Raw genomic sequence first — 23,394 nt, 5'->3', positions numbered from 1 at the left:
TCCACATGCTCAGTTCTGAGAGATAAGTGTGTGTGAAAGCCGTCCTTCACCTAGGTTGTTGGGAACACAAAGTTTCTATACAGTTGCAAACACCTCTCCATACATTTATGAGGGGAAGTACTAGCTCCAACTCGGTTTTACAGTGAAAACTGCAGGAACTTCAAAAAGGCACTAGGAAACACACTGAGAAACCGTAGTAAAAGTTTCTCCTGCAACCCGTTCCCTTAGTGCTAGATGAACGAACGTCTCTCCACAAGCTCAGTTCTGAGAGATAAGTGTGTGTGAAAGCCGTCCTTCACCTAGCTTGTTGGGAACACAAAGTTTCTATACAGTTGCAAACACCTCTCCATACATATTTAAGGGGATGTACTAGCTCCAACTCTGTTTTACAGTGAAAACTGCAGGAACTTCAAACCGGCACTAGGAAACACACTGAGAAACCTGAGTAAAAGTTTCTCCTGCATCCCGTTCCCTTAGAGCTAGATGAACGAACGTCTCTCCACATGCTCAGTTCTGAGAGATAAGTCTGTGTGAAAGCCGTTCTTCACCTAGTTTGTTGGGAACAAAAAGTTTCTATACAGTTGCAAACTACTCTCCATACATATATATGGGGACGTACTAGCTCAAACTCGGTTTTACAGTGAAATCTGCAGGAACTTCAAACCGGAACTAGGAAACAGACTGAGAAACCTGAGTAAAAGATTCTCCTGCATCCCTGTCCCTTTGTGCTAGATGAACGAACGTCTCTCCACATGCTCAGTTCTGAGAGAGACGTGTGTGTGAAAGCCGTCCTTCACCTAGCTTGTTGGGAACACAAAGTTTCTATACAGTTGCAAACTACTCTCCATACATATATACAGAGAGGTACTAGCTCCAACTCGGTTTTACAGTGAAATCTGCAGGAACTTCAAACCGGCACTAGGAAACACACTGAGAAACCTGAGTAAAAGTTTCTCCTGCCACCTGTTCCCTTTGTGCTAGATTAAAGAACGTCTCTCCACATGCTCACTTCTCAGCGAAAAGTGTGTGTGAAAGCCGTCCTTCACCTAGCTTGTTGGGAACACAAAGTTTCTATACAGTTGCAAACACCTCTCCATACATATATAAGGGGAGGTACTAGCCCCAACTCGGTTTTACAGTGAAATCTGCAGGAACTTCAAACCGGAACTAGGAAACAGACTGAGAAACCTGAGTAAAAGATTCTCCTGCAACCCGTTCCCTTTGTGCTAGATGAACGAACTTCTCTCCACATGCTCAGATCTGAGAGAGACGTGTGTGTGAAAGCCGTCCTTCACCTAGCTTGTTGGGAACACAAAGTTTCTATACAGTTGCAAACTACTCTCCATACATATATAAGGGGAGGTACTAGCTCCAACTCGGTTATACAGTGAAAACTGCAGGAACTTCAAACCGGCACTAGGAAACAGACTGAGAAACCTGAGTAAAAGTTTCTCCTGCAACCCTGTCCCTTTGTGCTAGATGAACGAACGTCTCTGCACATGCTCAGTTCTGAGAGATAAGTGTGTGTGAAAGCCGTCCTTCACCTAGGTTGTTGGGAACACAAAGTTTCTATACAGTTGCAAACACCTCTCCATACATTTATGAGGGGAAGTACTAGCTCCAACTCGGTTTTACAGTGAAAACTGCAGGAACTTAAAAAAGGCACTAGGAAACACACTGAGAAACCGTAGTAAAAGTTTCTCCTGCAACCCGTTCCCTTAGTGCTAGATGAACGAACGTCTCTCCACAAGCTCAGTTCTGAGAGATAAGTGTGTGTGAAAGCCGTCCTTCACCTAGCTTTGTGGGAACACAAAGTTTCTATACAGTTGCAAACACCTCTCCATACATATTTAAGGGGATGTACTAGCTCCAACTCTGTTTTACAGTGAAAACTGCAGGAACTTCAAACCGGCACTAGGAAACACATTGAGAAACCTGAGTAAAAGTTTCTCCTGCATCCCGTTCCCTTAGAGCTAGATGAACGAACGTCTCTCCACATGCTCAGTTCTGAGAGATAAGTCTGTGTGAAAGCCGTTCTTCACCTAGTTTGTTGGGAACAAAAAGTTTCTATACAGTTGCAAACTACTCTCCATACATATATATGGGGACGTACTAGCTCAAACTCGGTTTTACAGTGAAATCTGCAGGAACTTCAAACCGGAACTAGGAAACAGACTGAGAAACCTGAGTAAAAGATTCTCCTGCATCCCTGTCCCTTTGTGCTAGATGAACGAACGTCTCTCCACATGCTCAGTTCTGAGAGAGACGTGTGTGTGAAAGCCGTCCTTCACCTAGCTTGTTGGGAACACAAAGTTTCTATACAGTTGCAAACTACTCTCCATACATATATACAGAGAGGTACTAGCTCCAACTCGGTTTTACAGTGAAATCTGCAGGAACTTCAAACCGGCACTAGGAAACACACTGAGAAACCTGAGTAAAAGTTTCTCCTGCCACCTGTTCCCTTTGTGCTAGATTAACGAACGTCTCTCCACATGCTCACTTCTCAGCGAAAAGTGTGTGTGAAAGCCGTCCTTCACCTAGCTTGTTGGGAACACAAAGTTTCTATACAGTTGCAAACACCTCTCCATACATATATAAGGGGAGGTACTAGCCCCAACTCGGTTTTACAGTGAAATCTGCAGGAACTTCAAACCGGCACTAGGAAACACACTGAGAAACCTGAGTAATAGTTTCTCCTGCAACCCGTTCCCTTTGTGCTATATGAACGAACGTCTCTACATGCTCACTTCTCAGAAATAAGTGTGTGTGAAAGCCTACCTTCAGTAAGCTTGTTGGGAACACAAAGTTTCTATACAGTTGGAAACACCTCTCCATACATTTATGAGGGGAAGTACTAGCTCCAACTCGGTTTTACAGTGAAAACTGCAGGAACTTCAAAAAGGCACTAGGAAACACACTGAGAAACCGTAGTAAAAGTTTCTCCTGCAACCCGTTCCCTTAGTGCTAGATGAACGAACGTCTCTCCACATGCTCAGTTCTGAGAGATAAGTGTGTGTGAAAGCCGTCCTTCACCTAGCTTGTTGGGAACACAAAGTTTCTATACAGTTGCAAACACCTCTCCATACATATATAAGGGGATGTACTAGCTCCAACTCGGTTTTACAGTGAAAACTGCAGGAACTTCAAACCGGCACTAGGAAACACACTGAGAAACCTGAGTAAAAGTTTCTCCTGCATCCCGTTCCCTTAGAGCTAGATGAACGAACGTCTCTCCACATGCTCAGTTCTGAGAGATAAGTGTGTTTGAAAGCCGTCCTTCACCTAGCTTGTTGGGAACAAAAAGTTTCTATACAGTTGCAAACTACTCTCCATACATATATATGGGGATGTACTAGCTCCAACTCGGTTTTACAGTGAAATCTGCAGGAACTTCAAACCGGCACTAGGAAACAGACTGAGAAACATGAGTAAAAGATTCTCCAGCAACCCGTTCCCTTTGTGCTAGTTGAACGAACTTCTCTCCACATGCTCAGTTCTGAGAGAGACGTGTGTGTGAAAGCCGTCCTTCACCTAGCATGTTGGGAACACAAAATTTCTATACAGTTGCAAACTACTCTCCATACATATATACAGAGAGGTACTAGCTCCAACTCGGTTTTACAGTGAAATCTGCAGGAACTTCAAACCGGCACTAGGAAACACACTGAGAAACCTGAGTAAAAGTTTCTCCTGTCACCTGTTCCCTTTGTGCTAGATTAACGAACGTCTCTCCACATGCTCACTTCTCAGTGAAAAGTGTGTGTGAAAGCCGTCCTTCACCTAGCTTGTTGGGAACACAAAGTTTCTATACAGTTGCAAACACCTCTCCATACATATATAAGGGGAGGTACTAGCTCCAACTCGGTTTTACAGTGAAATCTGCAGGAACTTCAAACCGGCACTAGGAAACACACTGAGAAACCTGAGTAATAGTTTCTCCTGCAACCCGTTCCCTTTGTGCTAGATGAACGAACGTCTCTACATGCTCACTTCTCAGAGAAAAGTGTGTGTGAAAGCCTAACTTCAGTAAGCTTGTTGGGAACACAAAGTTTCTATACAGTTGGAAACACCTCTCCATACATATATTAGGGGAGGTACTAGCTCCAACTCTGTTTTACAGTGAAATCTGCAGGAACTTCAAACCGTCACTAGGAAACAGACTGAGAAACCTGAGTAAAAATTTCTCCTGCAACCCGTTCCCTTAGTGTTAGATGAACGAACGTCTCTCCACATGCTCAGTTCTGAGAGATAAGTGTGTGTGAAAGCAGACTTCACCAAGCTTGTTGGGAACAAAAAGTTTCTATACAGTTGCAAACTACTCTCCATACATATATATGGGGACGTACTACCTCCAACTCGGTTTTACAGTGAAATCTGCAGGAACTTCAAACCGGAACTAGGAAACAGACTGAGAAACATGAGTAAAAGATTCTCCTGCAACCCGTTACCTTTGTGCTAGATGAACGAAATTCTCTCCACATGCTCAGTTCTGAGAGAGACGTGTGTGTGAAAGCCGTCCTTCACCTAGCTTGTTGGGAACACAGAGTTTCTATACAGTTGCAAACTACTCTCAATACATATATACAGAGAGGTACTAGCTCCAACTCGGTTTTACAGTGAAATCTGCAGGAACTTCAAACCGGCACTAGGAAACACACTGAGAAAACTGAGTAATAGTTTCTCCTGCAACCCGTTCCCTTTGTGCTAGATGAACGAACGTCTCTACATGCTCACTTCTCAGAGAAAAGTGTGTGTGAAAGCCTACCTTCAGTAAGCTTGTTGGGAACACAAAGTTTCTATACAGTTGGAAACACCTCTCCATACATATATTAGGGGAGGTACTAGCTCCAACTCTGTTTTACAGTGAAATCTGCAGGAATTTCAAACCGGCACTAGGAAACAGACTGAGAAACCTGAGTAAAAGTTTCTCCTGCAACCCGTTCCCTTATTGTTAGATGAACGAACGTCTCTCAACATGATCAGTTCTGAGAGATAAGTGTGTGTGAAAGCCGTCCTTCACCTAGCTTGTTGGGAACACAATGTTTCTATACAGTTGCAAACTACTCTCCATACATTTATATGGGGAGGTACTAGCTCTAACGCGGTTTTACAGTGAAAACTGCAGGAACTTCAACCCGGCACTAGGAAACACACTGAGAAACCTGAGTAAAAGTTTCTCCTGCATCCCTTTCCCTTAGAGCTAGATGAACGAACGTCTCTCCACATGCTCAGTTCTGAGAGATAATTGTGTGTGAAAGCCGTCCTTCACCTAGCTTGTTGGGAACACAAAGTTTCTATACAGTTGCAAACTACTCTCCATACATATATACAGAGAGGTACTAGCTCCAACTCGGTTTTACAGTGAAATCTGCAGGAACTTCAAACCGGCACTAGGAAACACACTGAGAAACCTGAGTAAAAGTTTCTCCTGCCACCCGTTCCCTTTGTGCTAGATTAACGAACGTCTCTCCACATGCTCACTTCTCAGCGAAAAGTGTGTGTGAAAGCCGTCCTTCACCTAGGTTGTTGGGAACACAAAGTTTCTATACAGTTGCAAACACCTCTCCATACATATATAAGGGGAGGTATTAGCTCCAACTCTGTTTTACAGTGAAATCTGCAGGAAATTCAAACCGGCACTAGGAAACACACTGAGAAACCTGAGTAATAGTTTCTCCTGCAACCCGTTCCCTTTGTGCTACATGAACGAACGTCTCTACATGCTCACTTCTCAGAGAAAAGTGTGTGTGAAAGCCTACCTTCAGTAAACTTCTTGGGAACACAAAGTTTCTATACAGTTGGAAACACCTCTCCATACATATATTAGGGGAGGTACTAGCTCCAGCCCTGTTTTACAGTGAAATCTGCAGGAACTTCAAACCGGCACTAGGAAACAGACTGAGAAACCTGAGTAAAAGATTCTCCTGCAACCCGTTCCCTTAGTGTTAGATGAACGAACGTCTCTCCACATGCTCAGTTCTGAGAGATAAGTGTGTTTGAAAACCGTACTTCACCTAGCTTGTTGGGAGCAAAAAGTTTCTATACAGTTGCAAACTACTCTCCATACATATATATGGGGACGTACTAGCTCCAACTCGATTTTACAGTGAAAACTGCAGGAACTTCAAACCGGAACTAGGAAACAGACTGAGAAACTTGAGTAAAAGATTCTCATGCAACCCGTTCCCTTTGTGCTAGATGAACGAACTTCTCTCCACATGCTCAGTTCTGAGAGAGACGTGTGTGTGAAAGCCGTCCTTCACCTAGCTTGTTGGGAACACAAAGTTTCTATACAGTGGCAAACTACTCTCCATACATATATACAGAGAGGTACTAGCTCCAACTCGGTTTTACAGTGAAATCTGCAGGAACTTCAAACCGGCACTAGGAAAAAGACTGAGAAACCTGAGTAAAAGTTTCTCCTGCAAACCGTTCCCTTTGTGCTAGATTAACGAACGTCTCTCCACATGCTCACTTCTCAGAGAAAAGTGTGTGTGAAAGCCGTACTTCACCTAGCTTGTTGGGAACACAAAGTTTCTATACAGTTGCAAACACCTCTCCATACATATATTAGGGGAGGTACTAGCTCCAGCTCGGTTTTACAGTGAAATCTGCAGGAACTTCAAACCGGCACTAGGAAACACACTGAGAAACCTGAGTAAAAGTTTCTCCTGCCACCCGTTCCCTTTGTGCTAGATTAACGAACGTCTCTCCACATGCTCACTTCTCAGCGAAAAGTGTGTGTGAAAGCCGTCCTTCACCTAGCTTGTTGGGAACACAAAGTTTCTATACAGTTGCAAACACCTCTCTATACATATATAAGGGGAGGTACTAGCTCCAACTCGGTTTTACAGTGAAATCTGCAGGAACTTCAAACCGGCACTAGGAAACACACTGAGAAACCTGAGTAATAGTTTCTCCTGCAAACCGTTCCCTTTGTGCTAGATGAACGAACGTCTCTACATGCTCACTTCTCAGAGAAAAGTGTGTGTGAAAGCCTACCTTCAGTAAGCTTGTTGGGAACACAAAGTTTCTATACAGTTGGAAACACCTCTCCATACATATATTAGAGGAGGTACTAGCTCCAATTCTGTTTTACAGTGAAATCTGCAGGAACTTCAAACCGGCACTAGGAAACAGACTGAGAAACCTGAGTAAAAGTTTCTCCTGCAACCCGTTCCCTTACTGTTAGATGAACGAACGTCTCTCCACATGCTCAGTTCTGAGAGATAAGTGTGTGTGAAAGCCGTCCTTCACCTAGCTTGTTGGGAACACAATGTTTCTATACAGTTGCAAACTACTCTCCGTACATATATATGGGGAGGTACTAGCTCTAACTCGGTTTTACAGTGAAAACTGTAGGAACTTCAAACCGGCACTAGGAAACACACTGAGAAACCTGAGTAAAAGTTTCTCCTGCATCCCGTTCCCTTAGAGCTAGATGAACGAACGTCTCTCCACATGCTGAGATCTGAGAGATAAGTGTGTGTGAAAGCCGTCCTTCACCTAGCTTGTTGGGAACACAAAGTTTCTATACAGTTGCAAACTACTCTCCATACATATATAAGGGGAGGTACTAGCTCCAACTCGGTTATACAGTGAAAACTGCAGGAACTTCAAACCGGCACTAGGAAACACACTGAGAAACCTGAGTAAAAGTTTCTCCTGCAACCCTGTCCCTTTGTGCTAGATGAACGAACGTCTCTTCACATGCTCAGTTCTGAGAGATAAGTGTGTGTGAAAGCCGTCCTTCACCTAGGTTGTTGGGAACACAAAGTTTCTATACAGTTGCAAACACCTCTCCATACATATATAAGGGGAGGTACTAGCTCCAACTCGGTTTTACAGTGAAATCTGCAGGAACTACAAACCGGCACTAGGAAACAGACTGAGAACCCTGAGTAAAAGTTTCCCCTGCAACCTGTTCCCTTAGTGCTAGATGAACGAACGTCTCTCCACATGGTCAGTTCTGAGAGATAAGTGTGTGTGAAAGCCGTCCTTCAACTAGCTTGTTTGGAACACAATGTTTCTATACAGTTGCAAACTTCTCTCCATACATATATAAGGGGAGGTACTAGCTCCAACTCTGTTTTACAGTGAAAACTGCAGGAACTTCAAACCGGCACTAGGAAACACACTGAGAAACCTGAGTAAAAGTTTCTCCTGCATCCCGTTCCCTTAGAGCTAGATGAACGAACGTCTCTCCACATGCTCAGTTCTGAGAGATAAGTGTGTGTGAAAGCCGTCCTTCACCTAGCTTGTTGGGAACACAAAGTTTCTATACAGTTGCAAACTACTCTCCATACATATATAAGGGGAGGTACTAGCTCCACCTCGGTTATGCAGTGAAAACTGCAGGAACTTGAAACCGGCACTAGGAAACAGACTGAGAAACCTGAGTAAAAGTTTCTCCTGCAACCCTGTCCCTTTGTGCTAGATGAACGAACGTCTCTCCACATGCTCAGTTCTGAGAGAAAAGTGTGTGTGAAAGCCGTCCTTCACATAGCTTTTTGGCAACACATAGTTTCTATACAGTTGCAAACACCTCTCCATACATATATAAGGGGAGGTACTAGCTCCAACTCGGTTTTACAGTGAAATCTGCAGGAACTACAAACCGGCACTAGGAAACAGACTGAGAACCCTGAGTAAAAGTTTCCCCTGCAACCTGTTCCCTTAGTGCTAGATGAACGAACGTCTCTCCACATGGTCAGTTCTGAGAGATAAGTGTGTGTGAAAGCCGTCCTTCAACTAGCTTGTTTGGAACACAATGTTTCTATACAGTTGCAAACTTCTCTCCATACATATATAAGGGGAGGTACTAGCTCCAACTCTGTTTTACAGTGAAAACTGCAGGAACTACAAACCGGCACTAGGAAACAGACTGAGAATCCTGAGTAAAAGTTTCTCCTGCAACCCGTTCCCTTTGTGCTAGATGAACGAACGTCTCTCCACATGCTCAGTTCTGAGAGATAAGTGTGTGTGAAAGCCGTCCTTCACTTAGCTTGTTGGGAACACAAAGTTTCTATACAGTTGCAAACACCTCTCCATACATATATAAGGGGATGTACTAGCTCCAACTCGGTTTTACATTGAAATCTGCAGGAACTTCAAACCGGCACTAGGAAACACACTGAGAAACTTGAGTAAAAGTTTCTCCTGCAAACCGTTCCTTTGTGCTAGATGAACGAACGTCTCTCCACATGCTCAGTTCTGAGAGAAAAGTGTGTGTGAATGCCGTCCTTCACCAAGCTTGTTGGGAACACAAAGTTTCTATACATTTGCAAACACCTCTCCATACATATATAAGGGACGGTACTAGCTCCAACTCTGTTTTAGAGTGAAAACTGCAGGAACTTCAAACCGGCACTAGGAAACAGACTGAGAAACCTGAGTAAAAGTTTCTCCTGCAACCCGTTCCCTTTGTGCTAGATGAACGAACGTCTCTCCACATGCTCATTTCTGAGAGATATCTGTGGGTGAAAGCCGTCCTTCACCTAGCATGTTGGGAACAAAAAGTTTCTAAACAGTTGCAAACTACTCTCCATACATATATATGGGGACGTACTAGCTCCAACTCGGTTTTACAGTGAAATCTGCAGGAACTTCAAACCGGAACTAGGAAACAGACAGAGAAACCTGAGTAAAAGATTCTCCTGCAACCCGTTCCCTTTGTGCTAGATGAACGAACTTCTCTCCACATGCTCAGTTCTGAGAGAGACGTGTGTCTGAAAGCCGTCCTGCACCTAGCTTGTTGGGAACACAAAGTTTCTATACAGTTGCAAACTACTCTCCATACATATATAAGGGGAGGTACTAGCACCAACTCGGTTATACAGTGAAAACTGCAGGAACTTCAAACCGGCACTAGGAAACAGACTGAGAAACCTGAGTAAAAGTTTCTCCTGCAACCCGTTCCCTTTGTGCTAGATGAACGAACGTCTCTCCACATGCTCAGTTCTGAGAGATAAGTGTGTGTGAAAGCCGTCCTTCACCTAGGTTGTTGGGAACACAAAGTTTCTATACAGTTGCAAACACCTCTCCATACATATATAAGGGGAGGTACTAGCTCCAACTCGGTTTTACAGTGAAATCTGCAGGAACTTCAAACCGGCACTAGGAAACAGACTGAGATCCCTGAGTAAAAGTTTCCCCTGCAACCCGTTCCCTTAGTGCTAGATGAACGAACGTCTCTCCACATGGTCAGTTCTGAGAGATAAGTGTGTGTGAAAGCCGTCCTTCAACTAGCTTGTTTGGAACACAATGTTTCTATACAGTTGCAAACTTCTCTCCATACATATATATGGGGAGGTACTAGCTCTAACGCGGTTTTACAGTGAAAACTGCAGGAACTTCAAACCGGCACTAGGAAACAAACTGAGAAACCTGAGTAAAAGTTTCTCCTGCATCCCGTTCCCTTAGACCTAGATGAATGAACGTCTCTCCACATGCTCAGTTCTGAGAGAGACGTGTGTGTGAAAGCCGTCCTTCACCTAGCTTGTTGGGAACACAATGTTTCTATACAGTTGCAAACTACTCTCCATACATATATATGGGGAGGTACTAGCTCTAACGCGGTTTTACAGTGAAAACTGCAGGAACTTCAAACCGGCACTAGGAAACACACAGAAACCTGAGTAAAAGTTTCTCCTGCAACCCGTTCCCTTTGTGCTAGATGAACGAACGTCTCTCCACATGCTCAGTTCTGAGAGATAAATGTGTGTGAAAGCCGTCCTTCACCTAGCTTGTTGGGAACAAAATGTTTCTATACAGTTGCAAACTACTCTCCATACATATATATGGGGAGGTACTAGCTCTAACGCGGTTTTACAGTGAAAACTGCAGGAACTTCAAACCGGCACTAGGAAACACACTGAGAAACCTGAGTAAAAGTTTCTCCTGCATCCCGTTCCCTTAGACCTAGATGAATGAACGTCTCTCCACATGCTCAGTTCAGAGAGAGACTTGTGTGTGAAAGCCGTCCTTCACCTAGCTTGTTGGGAACACAAAGTTTCTATACAGTTGCAAACTACTCTCCATACATATATAAGGGGAGGTACTAGCTCCAACTCTGTTATACACTGAAAACTGCAGGAACTTCAAACCGGCACTAGGAAACAGACTGAGAAACCTGAGTAAAAGTTTCTCCTGCAACCCTGTCCCTTTGTGCTAGATGAACGAACGTCTCTCCACATGCTCAGTTCTGAGAGATAAGTGTGTGTGAAAGCCGTCCTTCACCTAGGTTGTTGGGAACACAAAGTTTCTATACAGTTGCAAACACCTCTCCATACATATATAAGGGGAGGTAGTAGCTCCAACTCGGTTTTACAGTGAAATCTGCAGGAACTTCAAACTGGCACTAGGAAACAGACTGAGAACCCTGAATAAAAGTTTCCCCTGCAACCCGTTCCCTTAGTGCTAGATGAACGAACGTCTCTCCACATGGTCAGTTCTGAGAGATAAGTGTGTGTGAAAGCCGTCCTTCACCTAGCTTGTTGGGAACAAAAAGTTTCTATACAGTTGCAAACTACTCTCCATACATATATATGGGGACGTAATAGCTCCAACTCTGTTTTACATTGAAATCTGCAGGAACTTCAAACCGGAACTAGGAAACAGACTGAGAAACCTGAGTAAAATATTCTCCTGCAACCCGTTCCCTTTGTGCTAGATGAACGAACTTCTCTCCACATGCTCAGTTCAGAGAGAGACTTGTGTGTGAAAGCCGTACTTCACCTAGCTTGTTGGGAACACAAAGTTTCTATACAGTTGCAAACTACTCTCCATACATATATAAGGGGAGGTACTAGCTCCAAATCTGTTTTACAGTGAAAACTGCAGGAACTTCAAACCGGCACTAGGAAACAGACTGAGAAACCTGAGTAAAAGTTTCTCCTGCAACCCGTTCCCTTTGTGCTAGATGAACGAACGTCTCTCCACATGCTCATTTCTGAGAGACAAGTGTGTGTAAAAGCTGTCCTTTACCTAGGTTGTTGGGAACACAAAGTTTCTATACAGTTGCAAAAACCTCTCCATACATATATAAGGGGAGGTACTAGCTCCAACTCGGTTTTACAGTGAAATCTGCAGGAACTACAAACCGGCACTAGGAAACAGACTGAGAACCCTGAGTAAAAGTTTCCCCTGCAACCTGTTCCCTTAGTGCTAGATGAACGAACGTCTCTCCACATGCTCAGTTCTGAGAGATAAGTGTGTGTGAAAGCCGTCCTTCACCTAGCTTGTTGGGAACACAAAGTTTCTATACAGTTGCAAACTACTCCCCATACATATATATGGGGACGTACAAGCTCCAACTCGGTTTTACAGTGAAATCTGCAGGAACTTCAAACCGGAACTAGGAAACAGACTGAGAAACCTGAGTAAAAGTTTCCCCTGCAACCTGTTCCCTTAGTGCTAGATTAACGAACGTCTCTCCACATGGTCAGTTCTGAGAGATAAGTGTGTGTGAAAGCCGTCCTTCAACTAGCTTGTTTGGAACACAATGTTTCTATACAGTTGCAAACTTCTCTCCATACATATATAAGGGGAGGTACTAGCTCCAACTCTGTTTTACAGTGAAAACTGCAGGAATTTCAAACCGGCACTAGGAAACACACTGAGAATCCTGAGTAAAAGTTTCTCCTGCAACCCGTTCCCTTTGTGCTAGATGAACGAACGTCTCTCCACATGCTCAGTTCTGAGAGATAAGTGTGTGTGAAAGCCGTCCTTCACTTAGCTTGTTGGGAACACAAAGTTTCTATACAGTTGCAAACAACTCTCCATACATATATAAGGGGATGTACTAGATCCAACTCTTTTTTACAGTGAAATCTGCAGGAACTTCAAACCGGCACTAGGAAACAGACTGAGAAACCTGAGTAAAAGTTTCTCCTGCAACCCGTTCCCTTAGTGCTAGATGAACGAACGTCTCTCCACATGCTCAGTTCTGAGAGATAAGTGTGTGTGAAAGCCGTCCTTCACCTAGCTTGTTGGGAACACAAAGTTTCTATACAGTTGCAAACACCTCTCCATACATTTATGAGGGGAAGTACTAGCTCCAAATCGGTTTTACAGTGAAAACTGCAGGAACTTCAAAAAGGCACTAGGAAACACACTGAGAAACCGTAGTAAGAGTTTCTCCTGCAACCCGTTCCCTTAGTGCTAGATGAACGAACGTCTCTCCACATGCTCAGTTCTGAGAGATAAGTGTGTGTGAAAGCCGTCCTTCAACTAGCTTGTTTGGAACACAATGTTTCTATACAGTTGCAAACTTCTCTCCATACATATATATGGGGAGGTACTAGCTCTAACGCGGTTTTACAGTGAAAACTGCAGGAACTTCAAACCGGCACTAGGAAACAAACTGAGAAACCTGAGTAAAAGTTTCTCCTGCATCCCGTTCCCTTAGACCTAGATGAATGAACGTCTCTCCACATGCTCAGTTCTGAGAGAGACGTGTGTGTGAAAGCCGTCCTTCACCTAGCTTGTTGGGAACACAATGTTTCTATACAGTTGCAAACTACTCTCCATACATATATATGGGGAGGTACTAGCTCTAACGCGGTTTTACAGTGAAAACTGCAGGAACTTCAAACCGGCACTAGGAAACACACAGAAACCTGAGTAAAAGTTTCTCCTGCAACCCGTTCCCTTTGTGCTAGATGAACGAACGTCTCTCCACATGCTCAGTTCTGAGAGATAAATGTGTGTGAAAGCCGTCCTTCACCTAGCTTGTTGGGAACAAAATGTTTCTATACAGTTGCAAACTACTCTCCATACATATATATGGGGAGGTACTAGCTCTAACGCGGTTTTACAGTGAAAACTGCAGGAACTTCAAACCGGCACTAGGAAACACACTGAGAAACCTGAGTAAAAGTTTCTCCTGCATCCCGTTCCCTTAGACCTAGATGAATGAACGTCTCTCCACATGCTCAGTTCAGAGAGAGACTTGTGTGTGAAAGCCGTCCTTCACCTAGCTTGTTGGGAACACAAAGTTTCTATACAGTTGCAAACTACTCTCCATACATATATAAGGGGAGGTACTAGCTCCAACTCTGTTATACACTGAAAACTGCAGGAACTTCAAACCGGCACTAGGAAACAGACTGAGAAACCTGAGTAAAAGTTTCTCCTGCAACCCTGTCCCTTTGTGCTAGATGAACGAACGTCTCTCCACATGCTCAGTTCTGAGAGATAAGTGTGTGTGAAAGCCGTCCTTCACCTAGGTTGTTGGGAACACAAAGTTTCTATACAGTTGCAAACACCTCTCCATACATATATAAGGGGAGGTAGTAGCTCCAACTCGGTTTTACAGTGAAATCTGCAGGAACTTCAAACTGGCACTAGGAAACAGACTGAGAACCCTGAATAAAAGTTTCCCCTGCAACCCGTTCCCTTAGTGCTAGATGAACGAACGTCTCTCCACATGGTCAGTTCTGAGAGATAAGTGTGTGTGAAAGCCGTCCTTCACCTAGCTTGTTGGGAACAAAAAGTTTCTATACAGTTGCAAACTACTCTCCATACATATATATGGGGACGTAATAGCTCCAACTCTGTTTTACATTGAAATCTGCAGGAACTTCAAACCGGAACTAGGAAACAGACTGAGAAACCTGAGTAAAATATTCTCCTGCAACCCGTTCCCTTTGTGCTAGATGAACGAACTTCTCTCCACATGCTCAGTTCAGAGAGAGACTTGTGTGTGAAAGCCGTACTTCACCTAGCTTGTTGGGAACACAAAGTTTCTATACAGTTGCAAACTACTCTCCATACATATATAAGGGGAGGTACTAGCTCCAAATCTGTTTTACAGTGAAAACTGCAGGAACTTCAAACCGGCACTAGGAAACAGACTGAGAAACCTGAGTAAAAGTTTCTCCTGCAACCCGTTCCCTTTGTGCTAGATGAACGAACGTCTCTCCACATGCTCATTTCTGAGAGACAAGTGTGTGTAAAAGCTGTCCTTTACCTAGGTTGTTGGGAACACAAAGTTTCTATACAGTTGCAAAAACCTCTCCATACATATATAAGGGGAGGTACTAGCTCCAACTCGGTTTTACAGTGAAATCTGCAGGAACTACAAACCGGCACTAGGAAACAGACTGAGAACCCTGAGTAAAAGTTTCCCCTGCAACCTGTTCCCTTAGTGCTAGATGAACGAACGTCTCTCCACATGCTCAGTTCTGAGAGATAAGTGTGTGTGAAAGCCGTCCTTCACCTAGCTTGTTGGGAACACAAAGTTTCTATACAGTTGCAAACTACTCCCCATACATATATATGGGGACGTACAAGCTCCAACTCGGTTTTACAGTGAAATCTGCAGGAACTTCAAACCGGAACTAGGAAACAGACTGAGAAACCTGAGTAAAAGTTTCCCCTGCAACCTGTTCCCTTAGTGCTAGATTAACGAACGTCTCTCCACATGGTCAGTTCTGAGAGATAAGTGTGTGTGAAAGCCGTCCTTCAACTAGCTTGTTTGGAACACAATGTTTCTATACAGTTGCAAACTTCTCTCCATACATATATAAGGGGAGGTACTAGCTCCAACTCTGTTTTACAGTGAAAACTGCAGGAATTTCAAACCGGCACTAGGAAACACACTGAGAATCCTGAGTAAAAGTTTCTCCTGCAACCCGTTCCCTTTGTGCTAGATGAACGAACGTCTCTCCACATGCTCAGTTCTGAGAGATAAGTGTGTGTGAAAGCCGTCCTTCACTTAGCTTGTTGGGAACACAAAGTTTCTATACAGTTGCAAACACCTCTCCATACATATATAAGGGGATGTACTAGATCCAACTCTTTTTTACAGTGAAATCTGCAGGAACTTCAAACCGGCACTAGGAAACAGACTGAGAAACCTGAGTAAAAGTTTCTCCTGCAACCCGTTCCCTTAGTGCTAGATGAACGAACGTCTCTCCACATGCTCAGTTCTGAGAGATAAGTGTGTGTGAAAGCCGTCCTTCACCTAGCTTGTTGGGAACACAAAGTTTCTATACAGTTGCAAACACCTCTCCATACATTTATGAGGGGAAGTACTAGCTCCAAATCGGTTTTACAGTGAAAACTGCAGGAACTTCAAAAAGGCACTAGGAAACACACTGAGAAACCGTAGTAAGAGTTTCTCCTGCAACCCGTTCCCTTAGTGCTAGATGAACGAACGTCTCTCCACATGCTCAGTTCTGAGAGATAAGTGTGTGTGAAATCCGTCCTTCAACTAGCTTGTTTGGAACACAATGTTTCTATACAGTTGCAAACTTCTCTCCATACATATATAAGGGGAGGTACAAGCTCCAAATCTGTTTTACAGTGAAAACTGCAGGAACTTCAAACCGGCACTAGGAAACAGTCTGAGAATCCTGAGTAAAAGTTTCTCCTGCAACCCGTTCCCTTTGTGCTAGATGAACGAACGTCTCTCCACATGCTCAGTTCTGAGAGATAAGTGTGTCTGAAAGCCGTCCTTCACCTAGCTTGTTGGGAACACAAAGTTTCTATACAGTTGCAAACACCTCTCCATACATATATAAGGGGAGGTACTAGCTCCAACTCGGTTTTACAGTGAAAGTTGCAGGAACTTCAAACCGGCACTAGGAAACACACTGAGAAACCTGAGTAAAAGTTTCTTATGCAACCCGTTCCTTTGTGCTAGATGAACGAACGTCTCTCCACATGCTTAGTTCTGAGAGAAAAGTGTGTGTGAATGCCGTCCTTCACCTAGCTTGTTGGGAACACAAAGTTTCTATACAGTTGCAAACACCTCTCCATACATATATAAGGGGAGGTACTAGCTCCAACTCTGTTTTACAGTGAAATCTGCAGGAACTTCAAACCGGCACTAGGAAATAGACTGAGAAACCTGAGTAAAAGTTTCTCCTGCAACCCGTTCCCTTTGTGCTAGATGAACGAACGTCTCTCCACATGCTCAGTTCTGAGAGATATCTGTGGGTGAAAGCCGTCCTTCACCTAGCTTGTTGGGAACAAAAAGTTTCTATACAGTTGCAAACTACTCTCCATACATATATATGGGGACGTAATAGCTCCAACTCGGTTTTACATTGAAATCTGCAGGAACTTCAAACCGGAACTAGGAAACAGACTGAGAAACCTGAGTAAAATATTCTCCTGCAACCCGTTCCCTTTGTGCTACATGAACGAACTTCTCTCCACATGCTCAGTTCAGAGAGAGACTTGTGTGTGAAAGCCGTCCTTCACCTAGCTTGTTGGGAACACAAAGTTTCTATACAGTTGCAAACTACTCTCCATATATATATAAGGGAGGTACTAGCTCCAAATCTGTTTTACAGTGAAAACTGCAGGAACTTCAAACCGGCACTAGGAAACAGACTGAGAAACCTGAGTAAAAGTTTCTCCTGCAACCCGTTCCCTTTGTGCTAGATGAACGAACGTCTCTCCACATGCTCAGTTCTGAGAGATAAGTGTGTGTGAAAGCCGTCCTTCACCTAGGTTGTTGGGAACACAAAGTTTCTTTACAGTTGCAAACACCTCTCCATACATATATAAGGGGAGGTACTAGCTCCAACTCGGTTTTACAGTGAAATCTGCAGGAACTTCAAACCGGCACTAGGAAACAGACTGAGAACCCTGAGTAAAAGTTTCCCCTGCAAACCGTTCCCTTAGTGCTAGATGAACGAACGTCTCTCCACATGGTCAGTTCTGAGAGAAAAGTGTGTGTGAAAGCCGTCCTTCAACAAGCTTGTTTGGAACACAATGTTTCTATACAGTTGCAATCTTCTCTCCATACATATATAAGGGGAGGTACTAGCTCCAACTCTGTTTTACAGTGAAAACTGCAGGAACTACAAACCGGCACTAGGAAACAGACTGAGAATCCTGAGTAAAAGTTTCTCCTGCAACCCGTTCCCTTTGTGATAGATGAACGAACGTCTCTCCACATGCTTAGTTCTGAGAGATAAGTGTGTGTGAAAGCCGTCCTTCACTTAGCTTGTTGGGAACACAAAGTTTCTATACAGTTGCAAACACCTCTCCATACATATATAAGGGGATGTACAAGCTCCAACTCGGTTTTACAGTGATTTCTGCAGGAAATTCAAACCGGCACTATGAAACAGCCTGAGAAACCTGAGTAAAAGTTTCTCCTGCATCCCGTTCCCTTAGAGCTAGATGAACGAACGTCTCTCCACATGCTCAGTTCTGGGAGATAAGTGTGTGTGAAAGCCGTCCTTCACCTAGCTTGTTGGGAACACAAAGTTTCTATACAGTTGCAAACTACTCCCCATACATATATATGGGGACGTACTAGCTCCAACTCGGTTTTATAGTGAAATCTGCAGGAACTTCAAACCGGAACTAGGAAACAGACTGAGAAACCTGAGTAAAAGATTCTCCTGCAACCCGTTCCCTTTGTGCTAGATGAACGAACTTCTCTCCACATGCTCAGTTCTGAGAGAGACGTGTGTGTGAAAGCCGTCCTTCACCTAGCTTGTTGGGAACACAAAGTTTCTATACAGTTGCAAACTACTCTCCATACATATATAAGGGGAGGTACTAGCTCCAACTCGGTTATACAGTGAAAACTGCAGGAACTTCAAACCGGCACAAGGAAACAGACTGAGAAACCTGAGTAAAAGTTTCTCCTGCAACCCGTTCCCTTTGTGCTAGATGAACGAACGTCTCTCCACATGCTCATTTCTGAGAGACAAGTGTGTGTAAAAGCTGTCCTTTACCTAGGTTGTTGGGAACACAAAGTTTCTATACAGTTGCAAACACCTCTCCATACATATATAAGGGGAGGTACTAGCTCCAACTCGGTTTTACAGTGAAATCTGCAGGAACTACAAACCGGCACTAGGAAACAGACTGAGAACCCTGAGTAAAAGTTTCCCCTGCAACCTGTTCCCTTAGTGCTAGATGAACGAACGTCTCTCCACATGCTCAGTTCTGAGAGATAAGTGTGTGTGAAAGCCGTCCTTCACCTAGCTTGTTGGGAACACAAAGTTTCTATACAGTTGCAAACTACTCCCCATACATATATATGGGGACGTACTAGCTCCAACTCGGTTTTACAGTGAAATCTGCAGGAACTTCAAACCGGAACTAGGAAACAGACTGAGAAACCTGAGTAATAGTTTCCCCTGCAACCTGTTCCCTTAGTGCTAGATTAACGAACGTCTCTCCACATGGTCATTTCTGAGAGATAAGTGTGTGTGAAAGCCGTCCTTCAAATAGCTTGTTTGGAACACAATGTTTCTATACAGTTGCAAACTTCTCTCCATACATATATAAGGGGAGGTACTAGCTCCAACTCTGTTTTACAGTGAAAACTGCAGGAACTTCAAACCGGCACTAGGAAACAGACTGAGAATCCTGAGTAAAAGTTTCCCCTGCAACCCGTTCCCTTTGTGCTAGATGAACGAACGTCTCTCCACATGCTCAGTTCTGAGAGATAAGTGTGTGTGAAAGCCGTCCTTCACTTAGCTTGTTGGGAACACAAAGTTTCTATACAGTTGCAAACACCTCTCCATACATATATAAGGGGATGTACTAGCTCCAACTCGGTTTTACAGTGAAATCTGCAGGAAATTCAAACCGGCACTATGAAACAGCCTGAGAAACCTGAGTAAAAGTTTCTCCTGCATCCCGTTCCCTTAGAGCTAGATGAACGAACGTCTCTCCACATGCTCAGTTCTGGGAGATAAGTGTGTGTGAAAGCCGTCCTTCACCTAGCTTGTTGGGAACACAAAGTTTCTATACAGTTGCAAACTACTCCCCATACATATATATGGGGACGTACTAGCTCCAACTCGGTTTTACAGTGAAATCTGCAGGAACTTCAAACCGGAACTAGGAAACAGACTGAGAAACCTGAGTAAAAGATTCTCCTGCAACCCGTTCCCTTTGTGCTAGATGAACGAACTTCTCTCCACATGCTCAGTTCTGAGAGAGACGTGTGTGTGAAAGCCGTCCTTCACCTAGCTTGTTGGGAACACAAAGTTTCTATACAGTTGCAAACTACTCCCCATACATATATATGGGGACGTACTAGCTCCAACTCGGTTTTACAGTGAAATCTGCAGGAACTTCAAACCGGAACTAGGAAACAGACTGAGAAACCTGAGTAATAGTTTCCCCTGCAACCTGTTCCCTTAGTGCTAGATTAACGAACGTCTCTCCACATGGTCAGTTCTGAGAGATAAGTGTGTGTGAAAGCCGTCCTTCAACTACCTTGTTTGGAACACAATGTTTCTATACAGTTGCAAACTTCTCTCCATACATATATAAGGGGAGGTACTAGCTCCAACTCTGTTTTACAGTGAAAACTGCAGGAACTTCAAACCGGCACTAGGAAACACACTGAGAATCCTGAGTAAAAGTTTATCCTGCAACCCGTTCCCTTTGTGCTAGATGAACGATCGTCTCTCCACATGCTCATTTCTGAGAGATAAGTGTGTGTGAAAGCCGTCCTTCACTTAGCTTGTTGGGAACACAAAGTTTCTATACAGTTGCAAACACCTCTCCATACATATATAAGGGGATGTACTAGCTCCAACTCTTTTTTACAGTGAAATCTGCAGGAACTTCAAACCGGCACTAGGAAACAGACTGAGAAACCTGAGTAAAAGTTTCTCCTGCAACCCGTTCCCTTAGTGCTAGATGAACGAACGTCTCTCCACATGCTCAGTTCTGAGAGATAAGTGTGTGTGAAAGCCGTCCTGCACCTTGCTTGTTGGGAACACAAAGTTTCTATACAGTTGCAAACACCTCTCCATACATTTATGAGGGGAAGTACTAGCTCCAACTCGGTTTTACAGTGAAAACTGCAGGAACTTCAAAAAGGCACTAGGAAAAACACTGAGAAACCGTAGTAAGAGTTTCTCCTGCAACCCGTTCCCTTAGTGCTAGATGAACGAACGTCTCTCCACATGCTCAGTTCTGAGAGATAAGTGTGTGTGAAATCCGTCCTTCAACTAGCTTGTTTGGAACACAATGTTTCTATACACTTGCAAACTTCTCTCCATACATATGTAAGGGGAGGTACAAGCTCCAAATCTGTTTTACAGTGAAAACTGCAGGAACTTCAAACCGGCACTAGGAAACAGACTGAGAATCCTGAGTAAAAGTTTCTCCTGCAACCCGTTCCTTTTGTGCTAGATGAACGAACGTCTCTCCACATGCTCAGTTCTGAGAGAAAAGTGTGTCTGAAAGCCGTCCTTCACCTAGCTTGTTGGGAACACAAAGTTTCTATACAGTTGCAAACTACTCTCCATACATATATAAGGGGAGGTACTAGCTCCAACTCGGTTATACAGTGAAAACTGCAGGAACTTCAAACCGGCACTAGGAAACAGACTGAGAAACCTGAGTAAAAGTTTCTCCTGCAACCCTGTCCCTTTGTGCTAGATGAACGAACGTCTCTCCACATGCTCAGTTCTGAGAGAGAACTGTGTGTGAAAGCCGTCCTTCACCTAGCTTGTTGGGAACACAAAGTTTCTATACAGTTGCAAACACCTCTCCATACATATATAAGGGGATGTACTAGCTCCAACTCGGTTTTACAGTGAAATCTGAAGGAACTTCAAACCGGCCCTAGGAAACATACTGAGAAACCTGAGTAAAAGTTTCTCCTGCAACCCGTTCCCTTAGTGCTAGATGAAAGAACGTCTCTCCACATGCTCAGTTCTGAAAGAGACGTGTGTGTGAAAGCCGTCCTTCACCTAGCTTGTTGGGAACAAAAAGTTTCTATACAGTTGCAAACTACTCTCCATACATATATATGGGGACGTACTAGCTCCAACTCGGTTTTACAGTGAAATCTGCAGGAACTTCAAACCGGAACTAGGAAACAGACAGAGAAACCTGAGTAAAAGATTCTCCTGCAACCCGTTCCCTTTGTGCTAGATGAACGAACTTCTCTCCACATGCTCAGTTCTGAGAGAGACGTGTGTGTGAAAGCCGTCCTTCACCTAGCTTGTTGGGAACACTAAGTTTCTATACAGTTGCAAACTACTCTCCATACATATATAAGGGGAGGTACTAGCTCCAACTCGGTTATACAGTGAAAACTGCAGGAACTTCAAACCGGCACTAGGAAACAGACTGAGAAACCTGAGTAAAAGTTTCTCCTGCAACCCTGTCCCTTTGTGCTAGATGAACGAACGTCTATCCACATGGTCAGTTCTGAGAGATAAGTGTGTGTGAAAGCCGTACTTCACCTAGGTTGTTGGGAACACAAAGTTTCTATACAGTTGCAAACACCTCTCCATACATATATAAGGGGAGGTACTAGCTCCAACTCGGTTTTACAGTGAAATCTGCAGGAAATTCAAACCGGCACTAGGAAACAGACTGAGAACCCTGAATAAAAGTTTCCCCTGCAACCCGTTCCCTTAGTGCTAGATGAACGAACGTCTCTCCACATGGTCAGTTCTGAGAGATAAGTGTGTGTGAAAGCCGTCCTTCAACTAGCTTGTTTGGAACACAATGTTTCTATACAGTTGCAAACTTCTCTCCATACATATATAAGGGGAGGTACTAGCTCCAACTCTGTTTTACAGTGAAAACTGCAGGAACTTCAAACCGGCACTAGGAAATAGACTGAGAAACCTGAGTAAAAGTTTCTCCTGCAACCCGTTCCCTTTCTGCTAGATGAACGAACGTCTCTCCACATGCTCAGTTCTGAGAGATATCTCTGGGTGAAAGCCGTCCTTCATCTAGCATGTTGGGAACACAAAGTTTCTATACAGTTGCAAACTACTCTCCATACATATATAAGGGGAGGTACTAGCTCCAACTCGGTTTTACAGTGAAATCTGCAGGAACTTCAAACCGGCACTAGGAAACACACTGAGATACCTGAGTAAAAGTTTCTCCTGCAACCCGTTCCCTTTGTGCTCGATGAACGAACGTCTCTCCACATGCTCAGTTCTGAGAGAGAAGTGAGTGTGAAAGCCGTCCTTCACCTAGCTTGTTGGGAACACAAAGTTTCTATAGAGTTGCAAACTACTCTCCATACATATATATGGGGACGTACTAGCTCCAACTCGGTTTTACAGTGAAATCTGCAGGAACTTCAAACCGGAACTAGGAAACAGACAGAGAAACCTGAGTAAAAGATTCTCCTGCAACCCGTTCCCTTTGTGCTAGATGAACGAACTTCTCTTAACATGCTCAGTTCTGAGAGAGACGTGTGTGTGAAAGCCGTCCTTCACCTAGCTTGTTGGGAACACAAAGTTTCTATACATTTGAAAACTACTCTCCATACATATATAAGTGGAGGTACTAGCTCCAACTCGGTTATACAGTGAAAACTGCAGGAACTTCAAACCGGCACTAGGAAACAGACTGAGAAACCTGAGTAAAAGTTTCTCCTGCAACCCTGTCCCTTTGTGCTAGATGAACGAACGTCTCTCCACA

Source organism: Camelus dromedarius, chromosome X, assembly GCF_036321535.1.
Source record: "Camelus dromedarius isolate mCamDro1 chromosome X, mCamDro1.pat, whole genome shotgun sequence".
In the NCBI taxonomy this organism is placed as follows: Eukaryota; Metazoa; Chordata; class Mammalia; order Artiodactyla; family Camelidae; genus Camelus; species Camelus dromedarius.
This window is presented reverse-complemented; position numbering follows the sequence as displayed.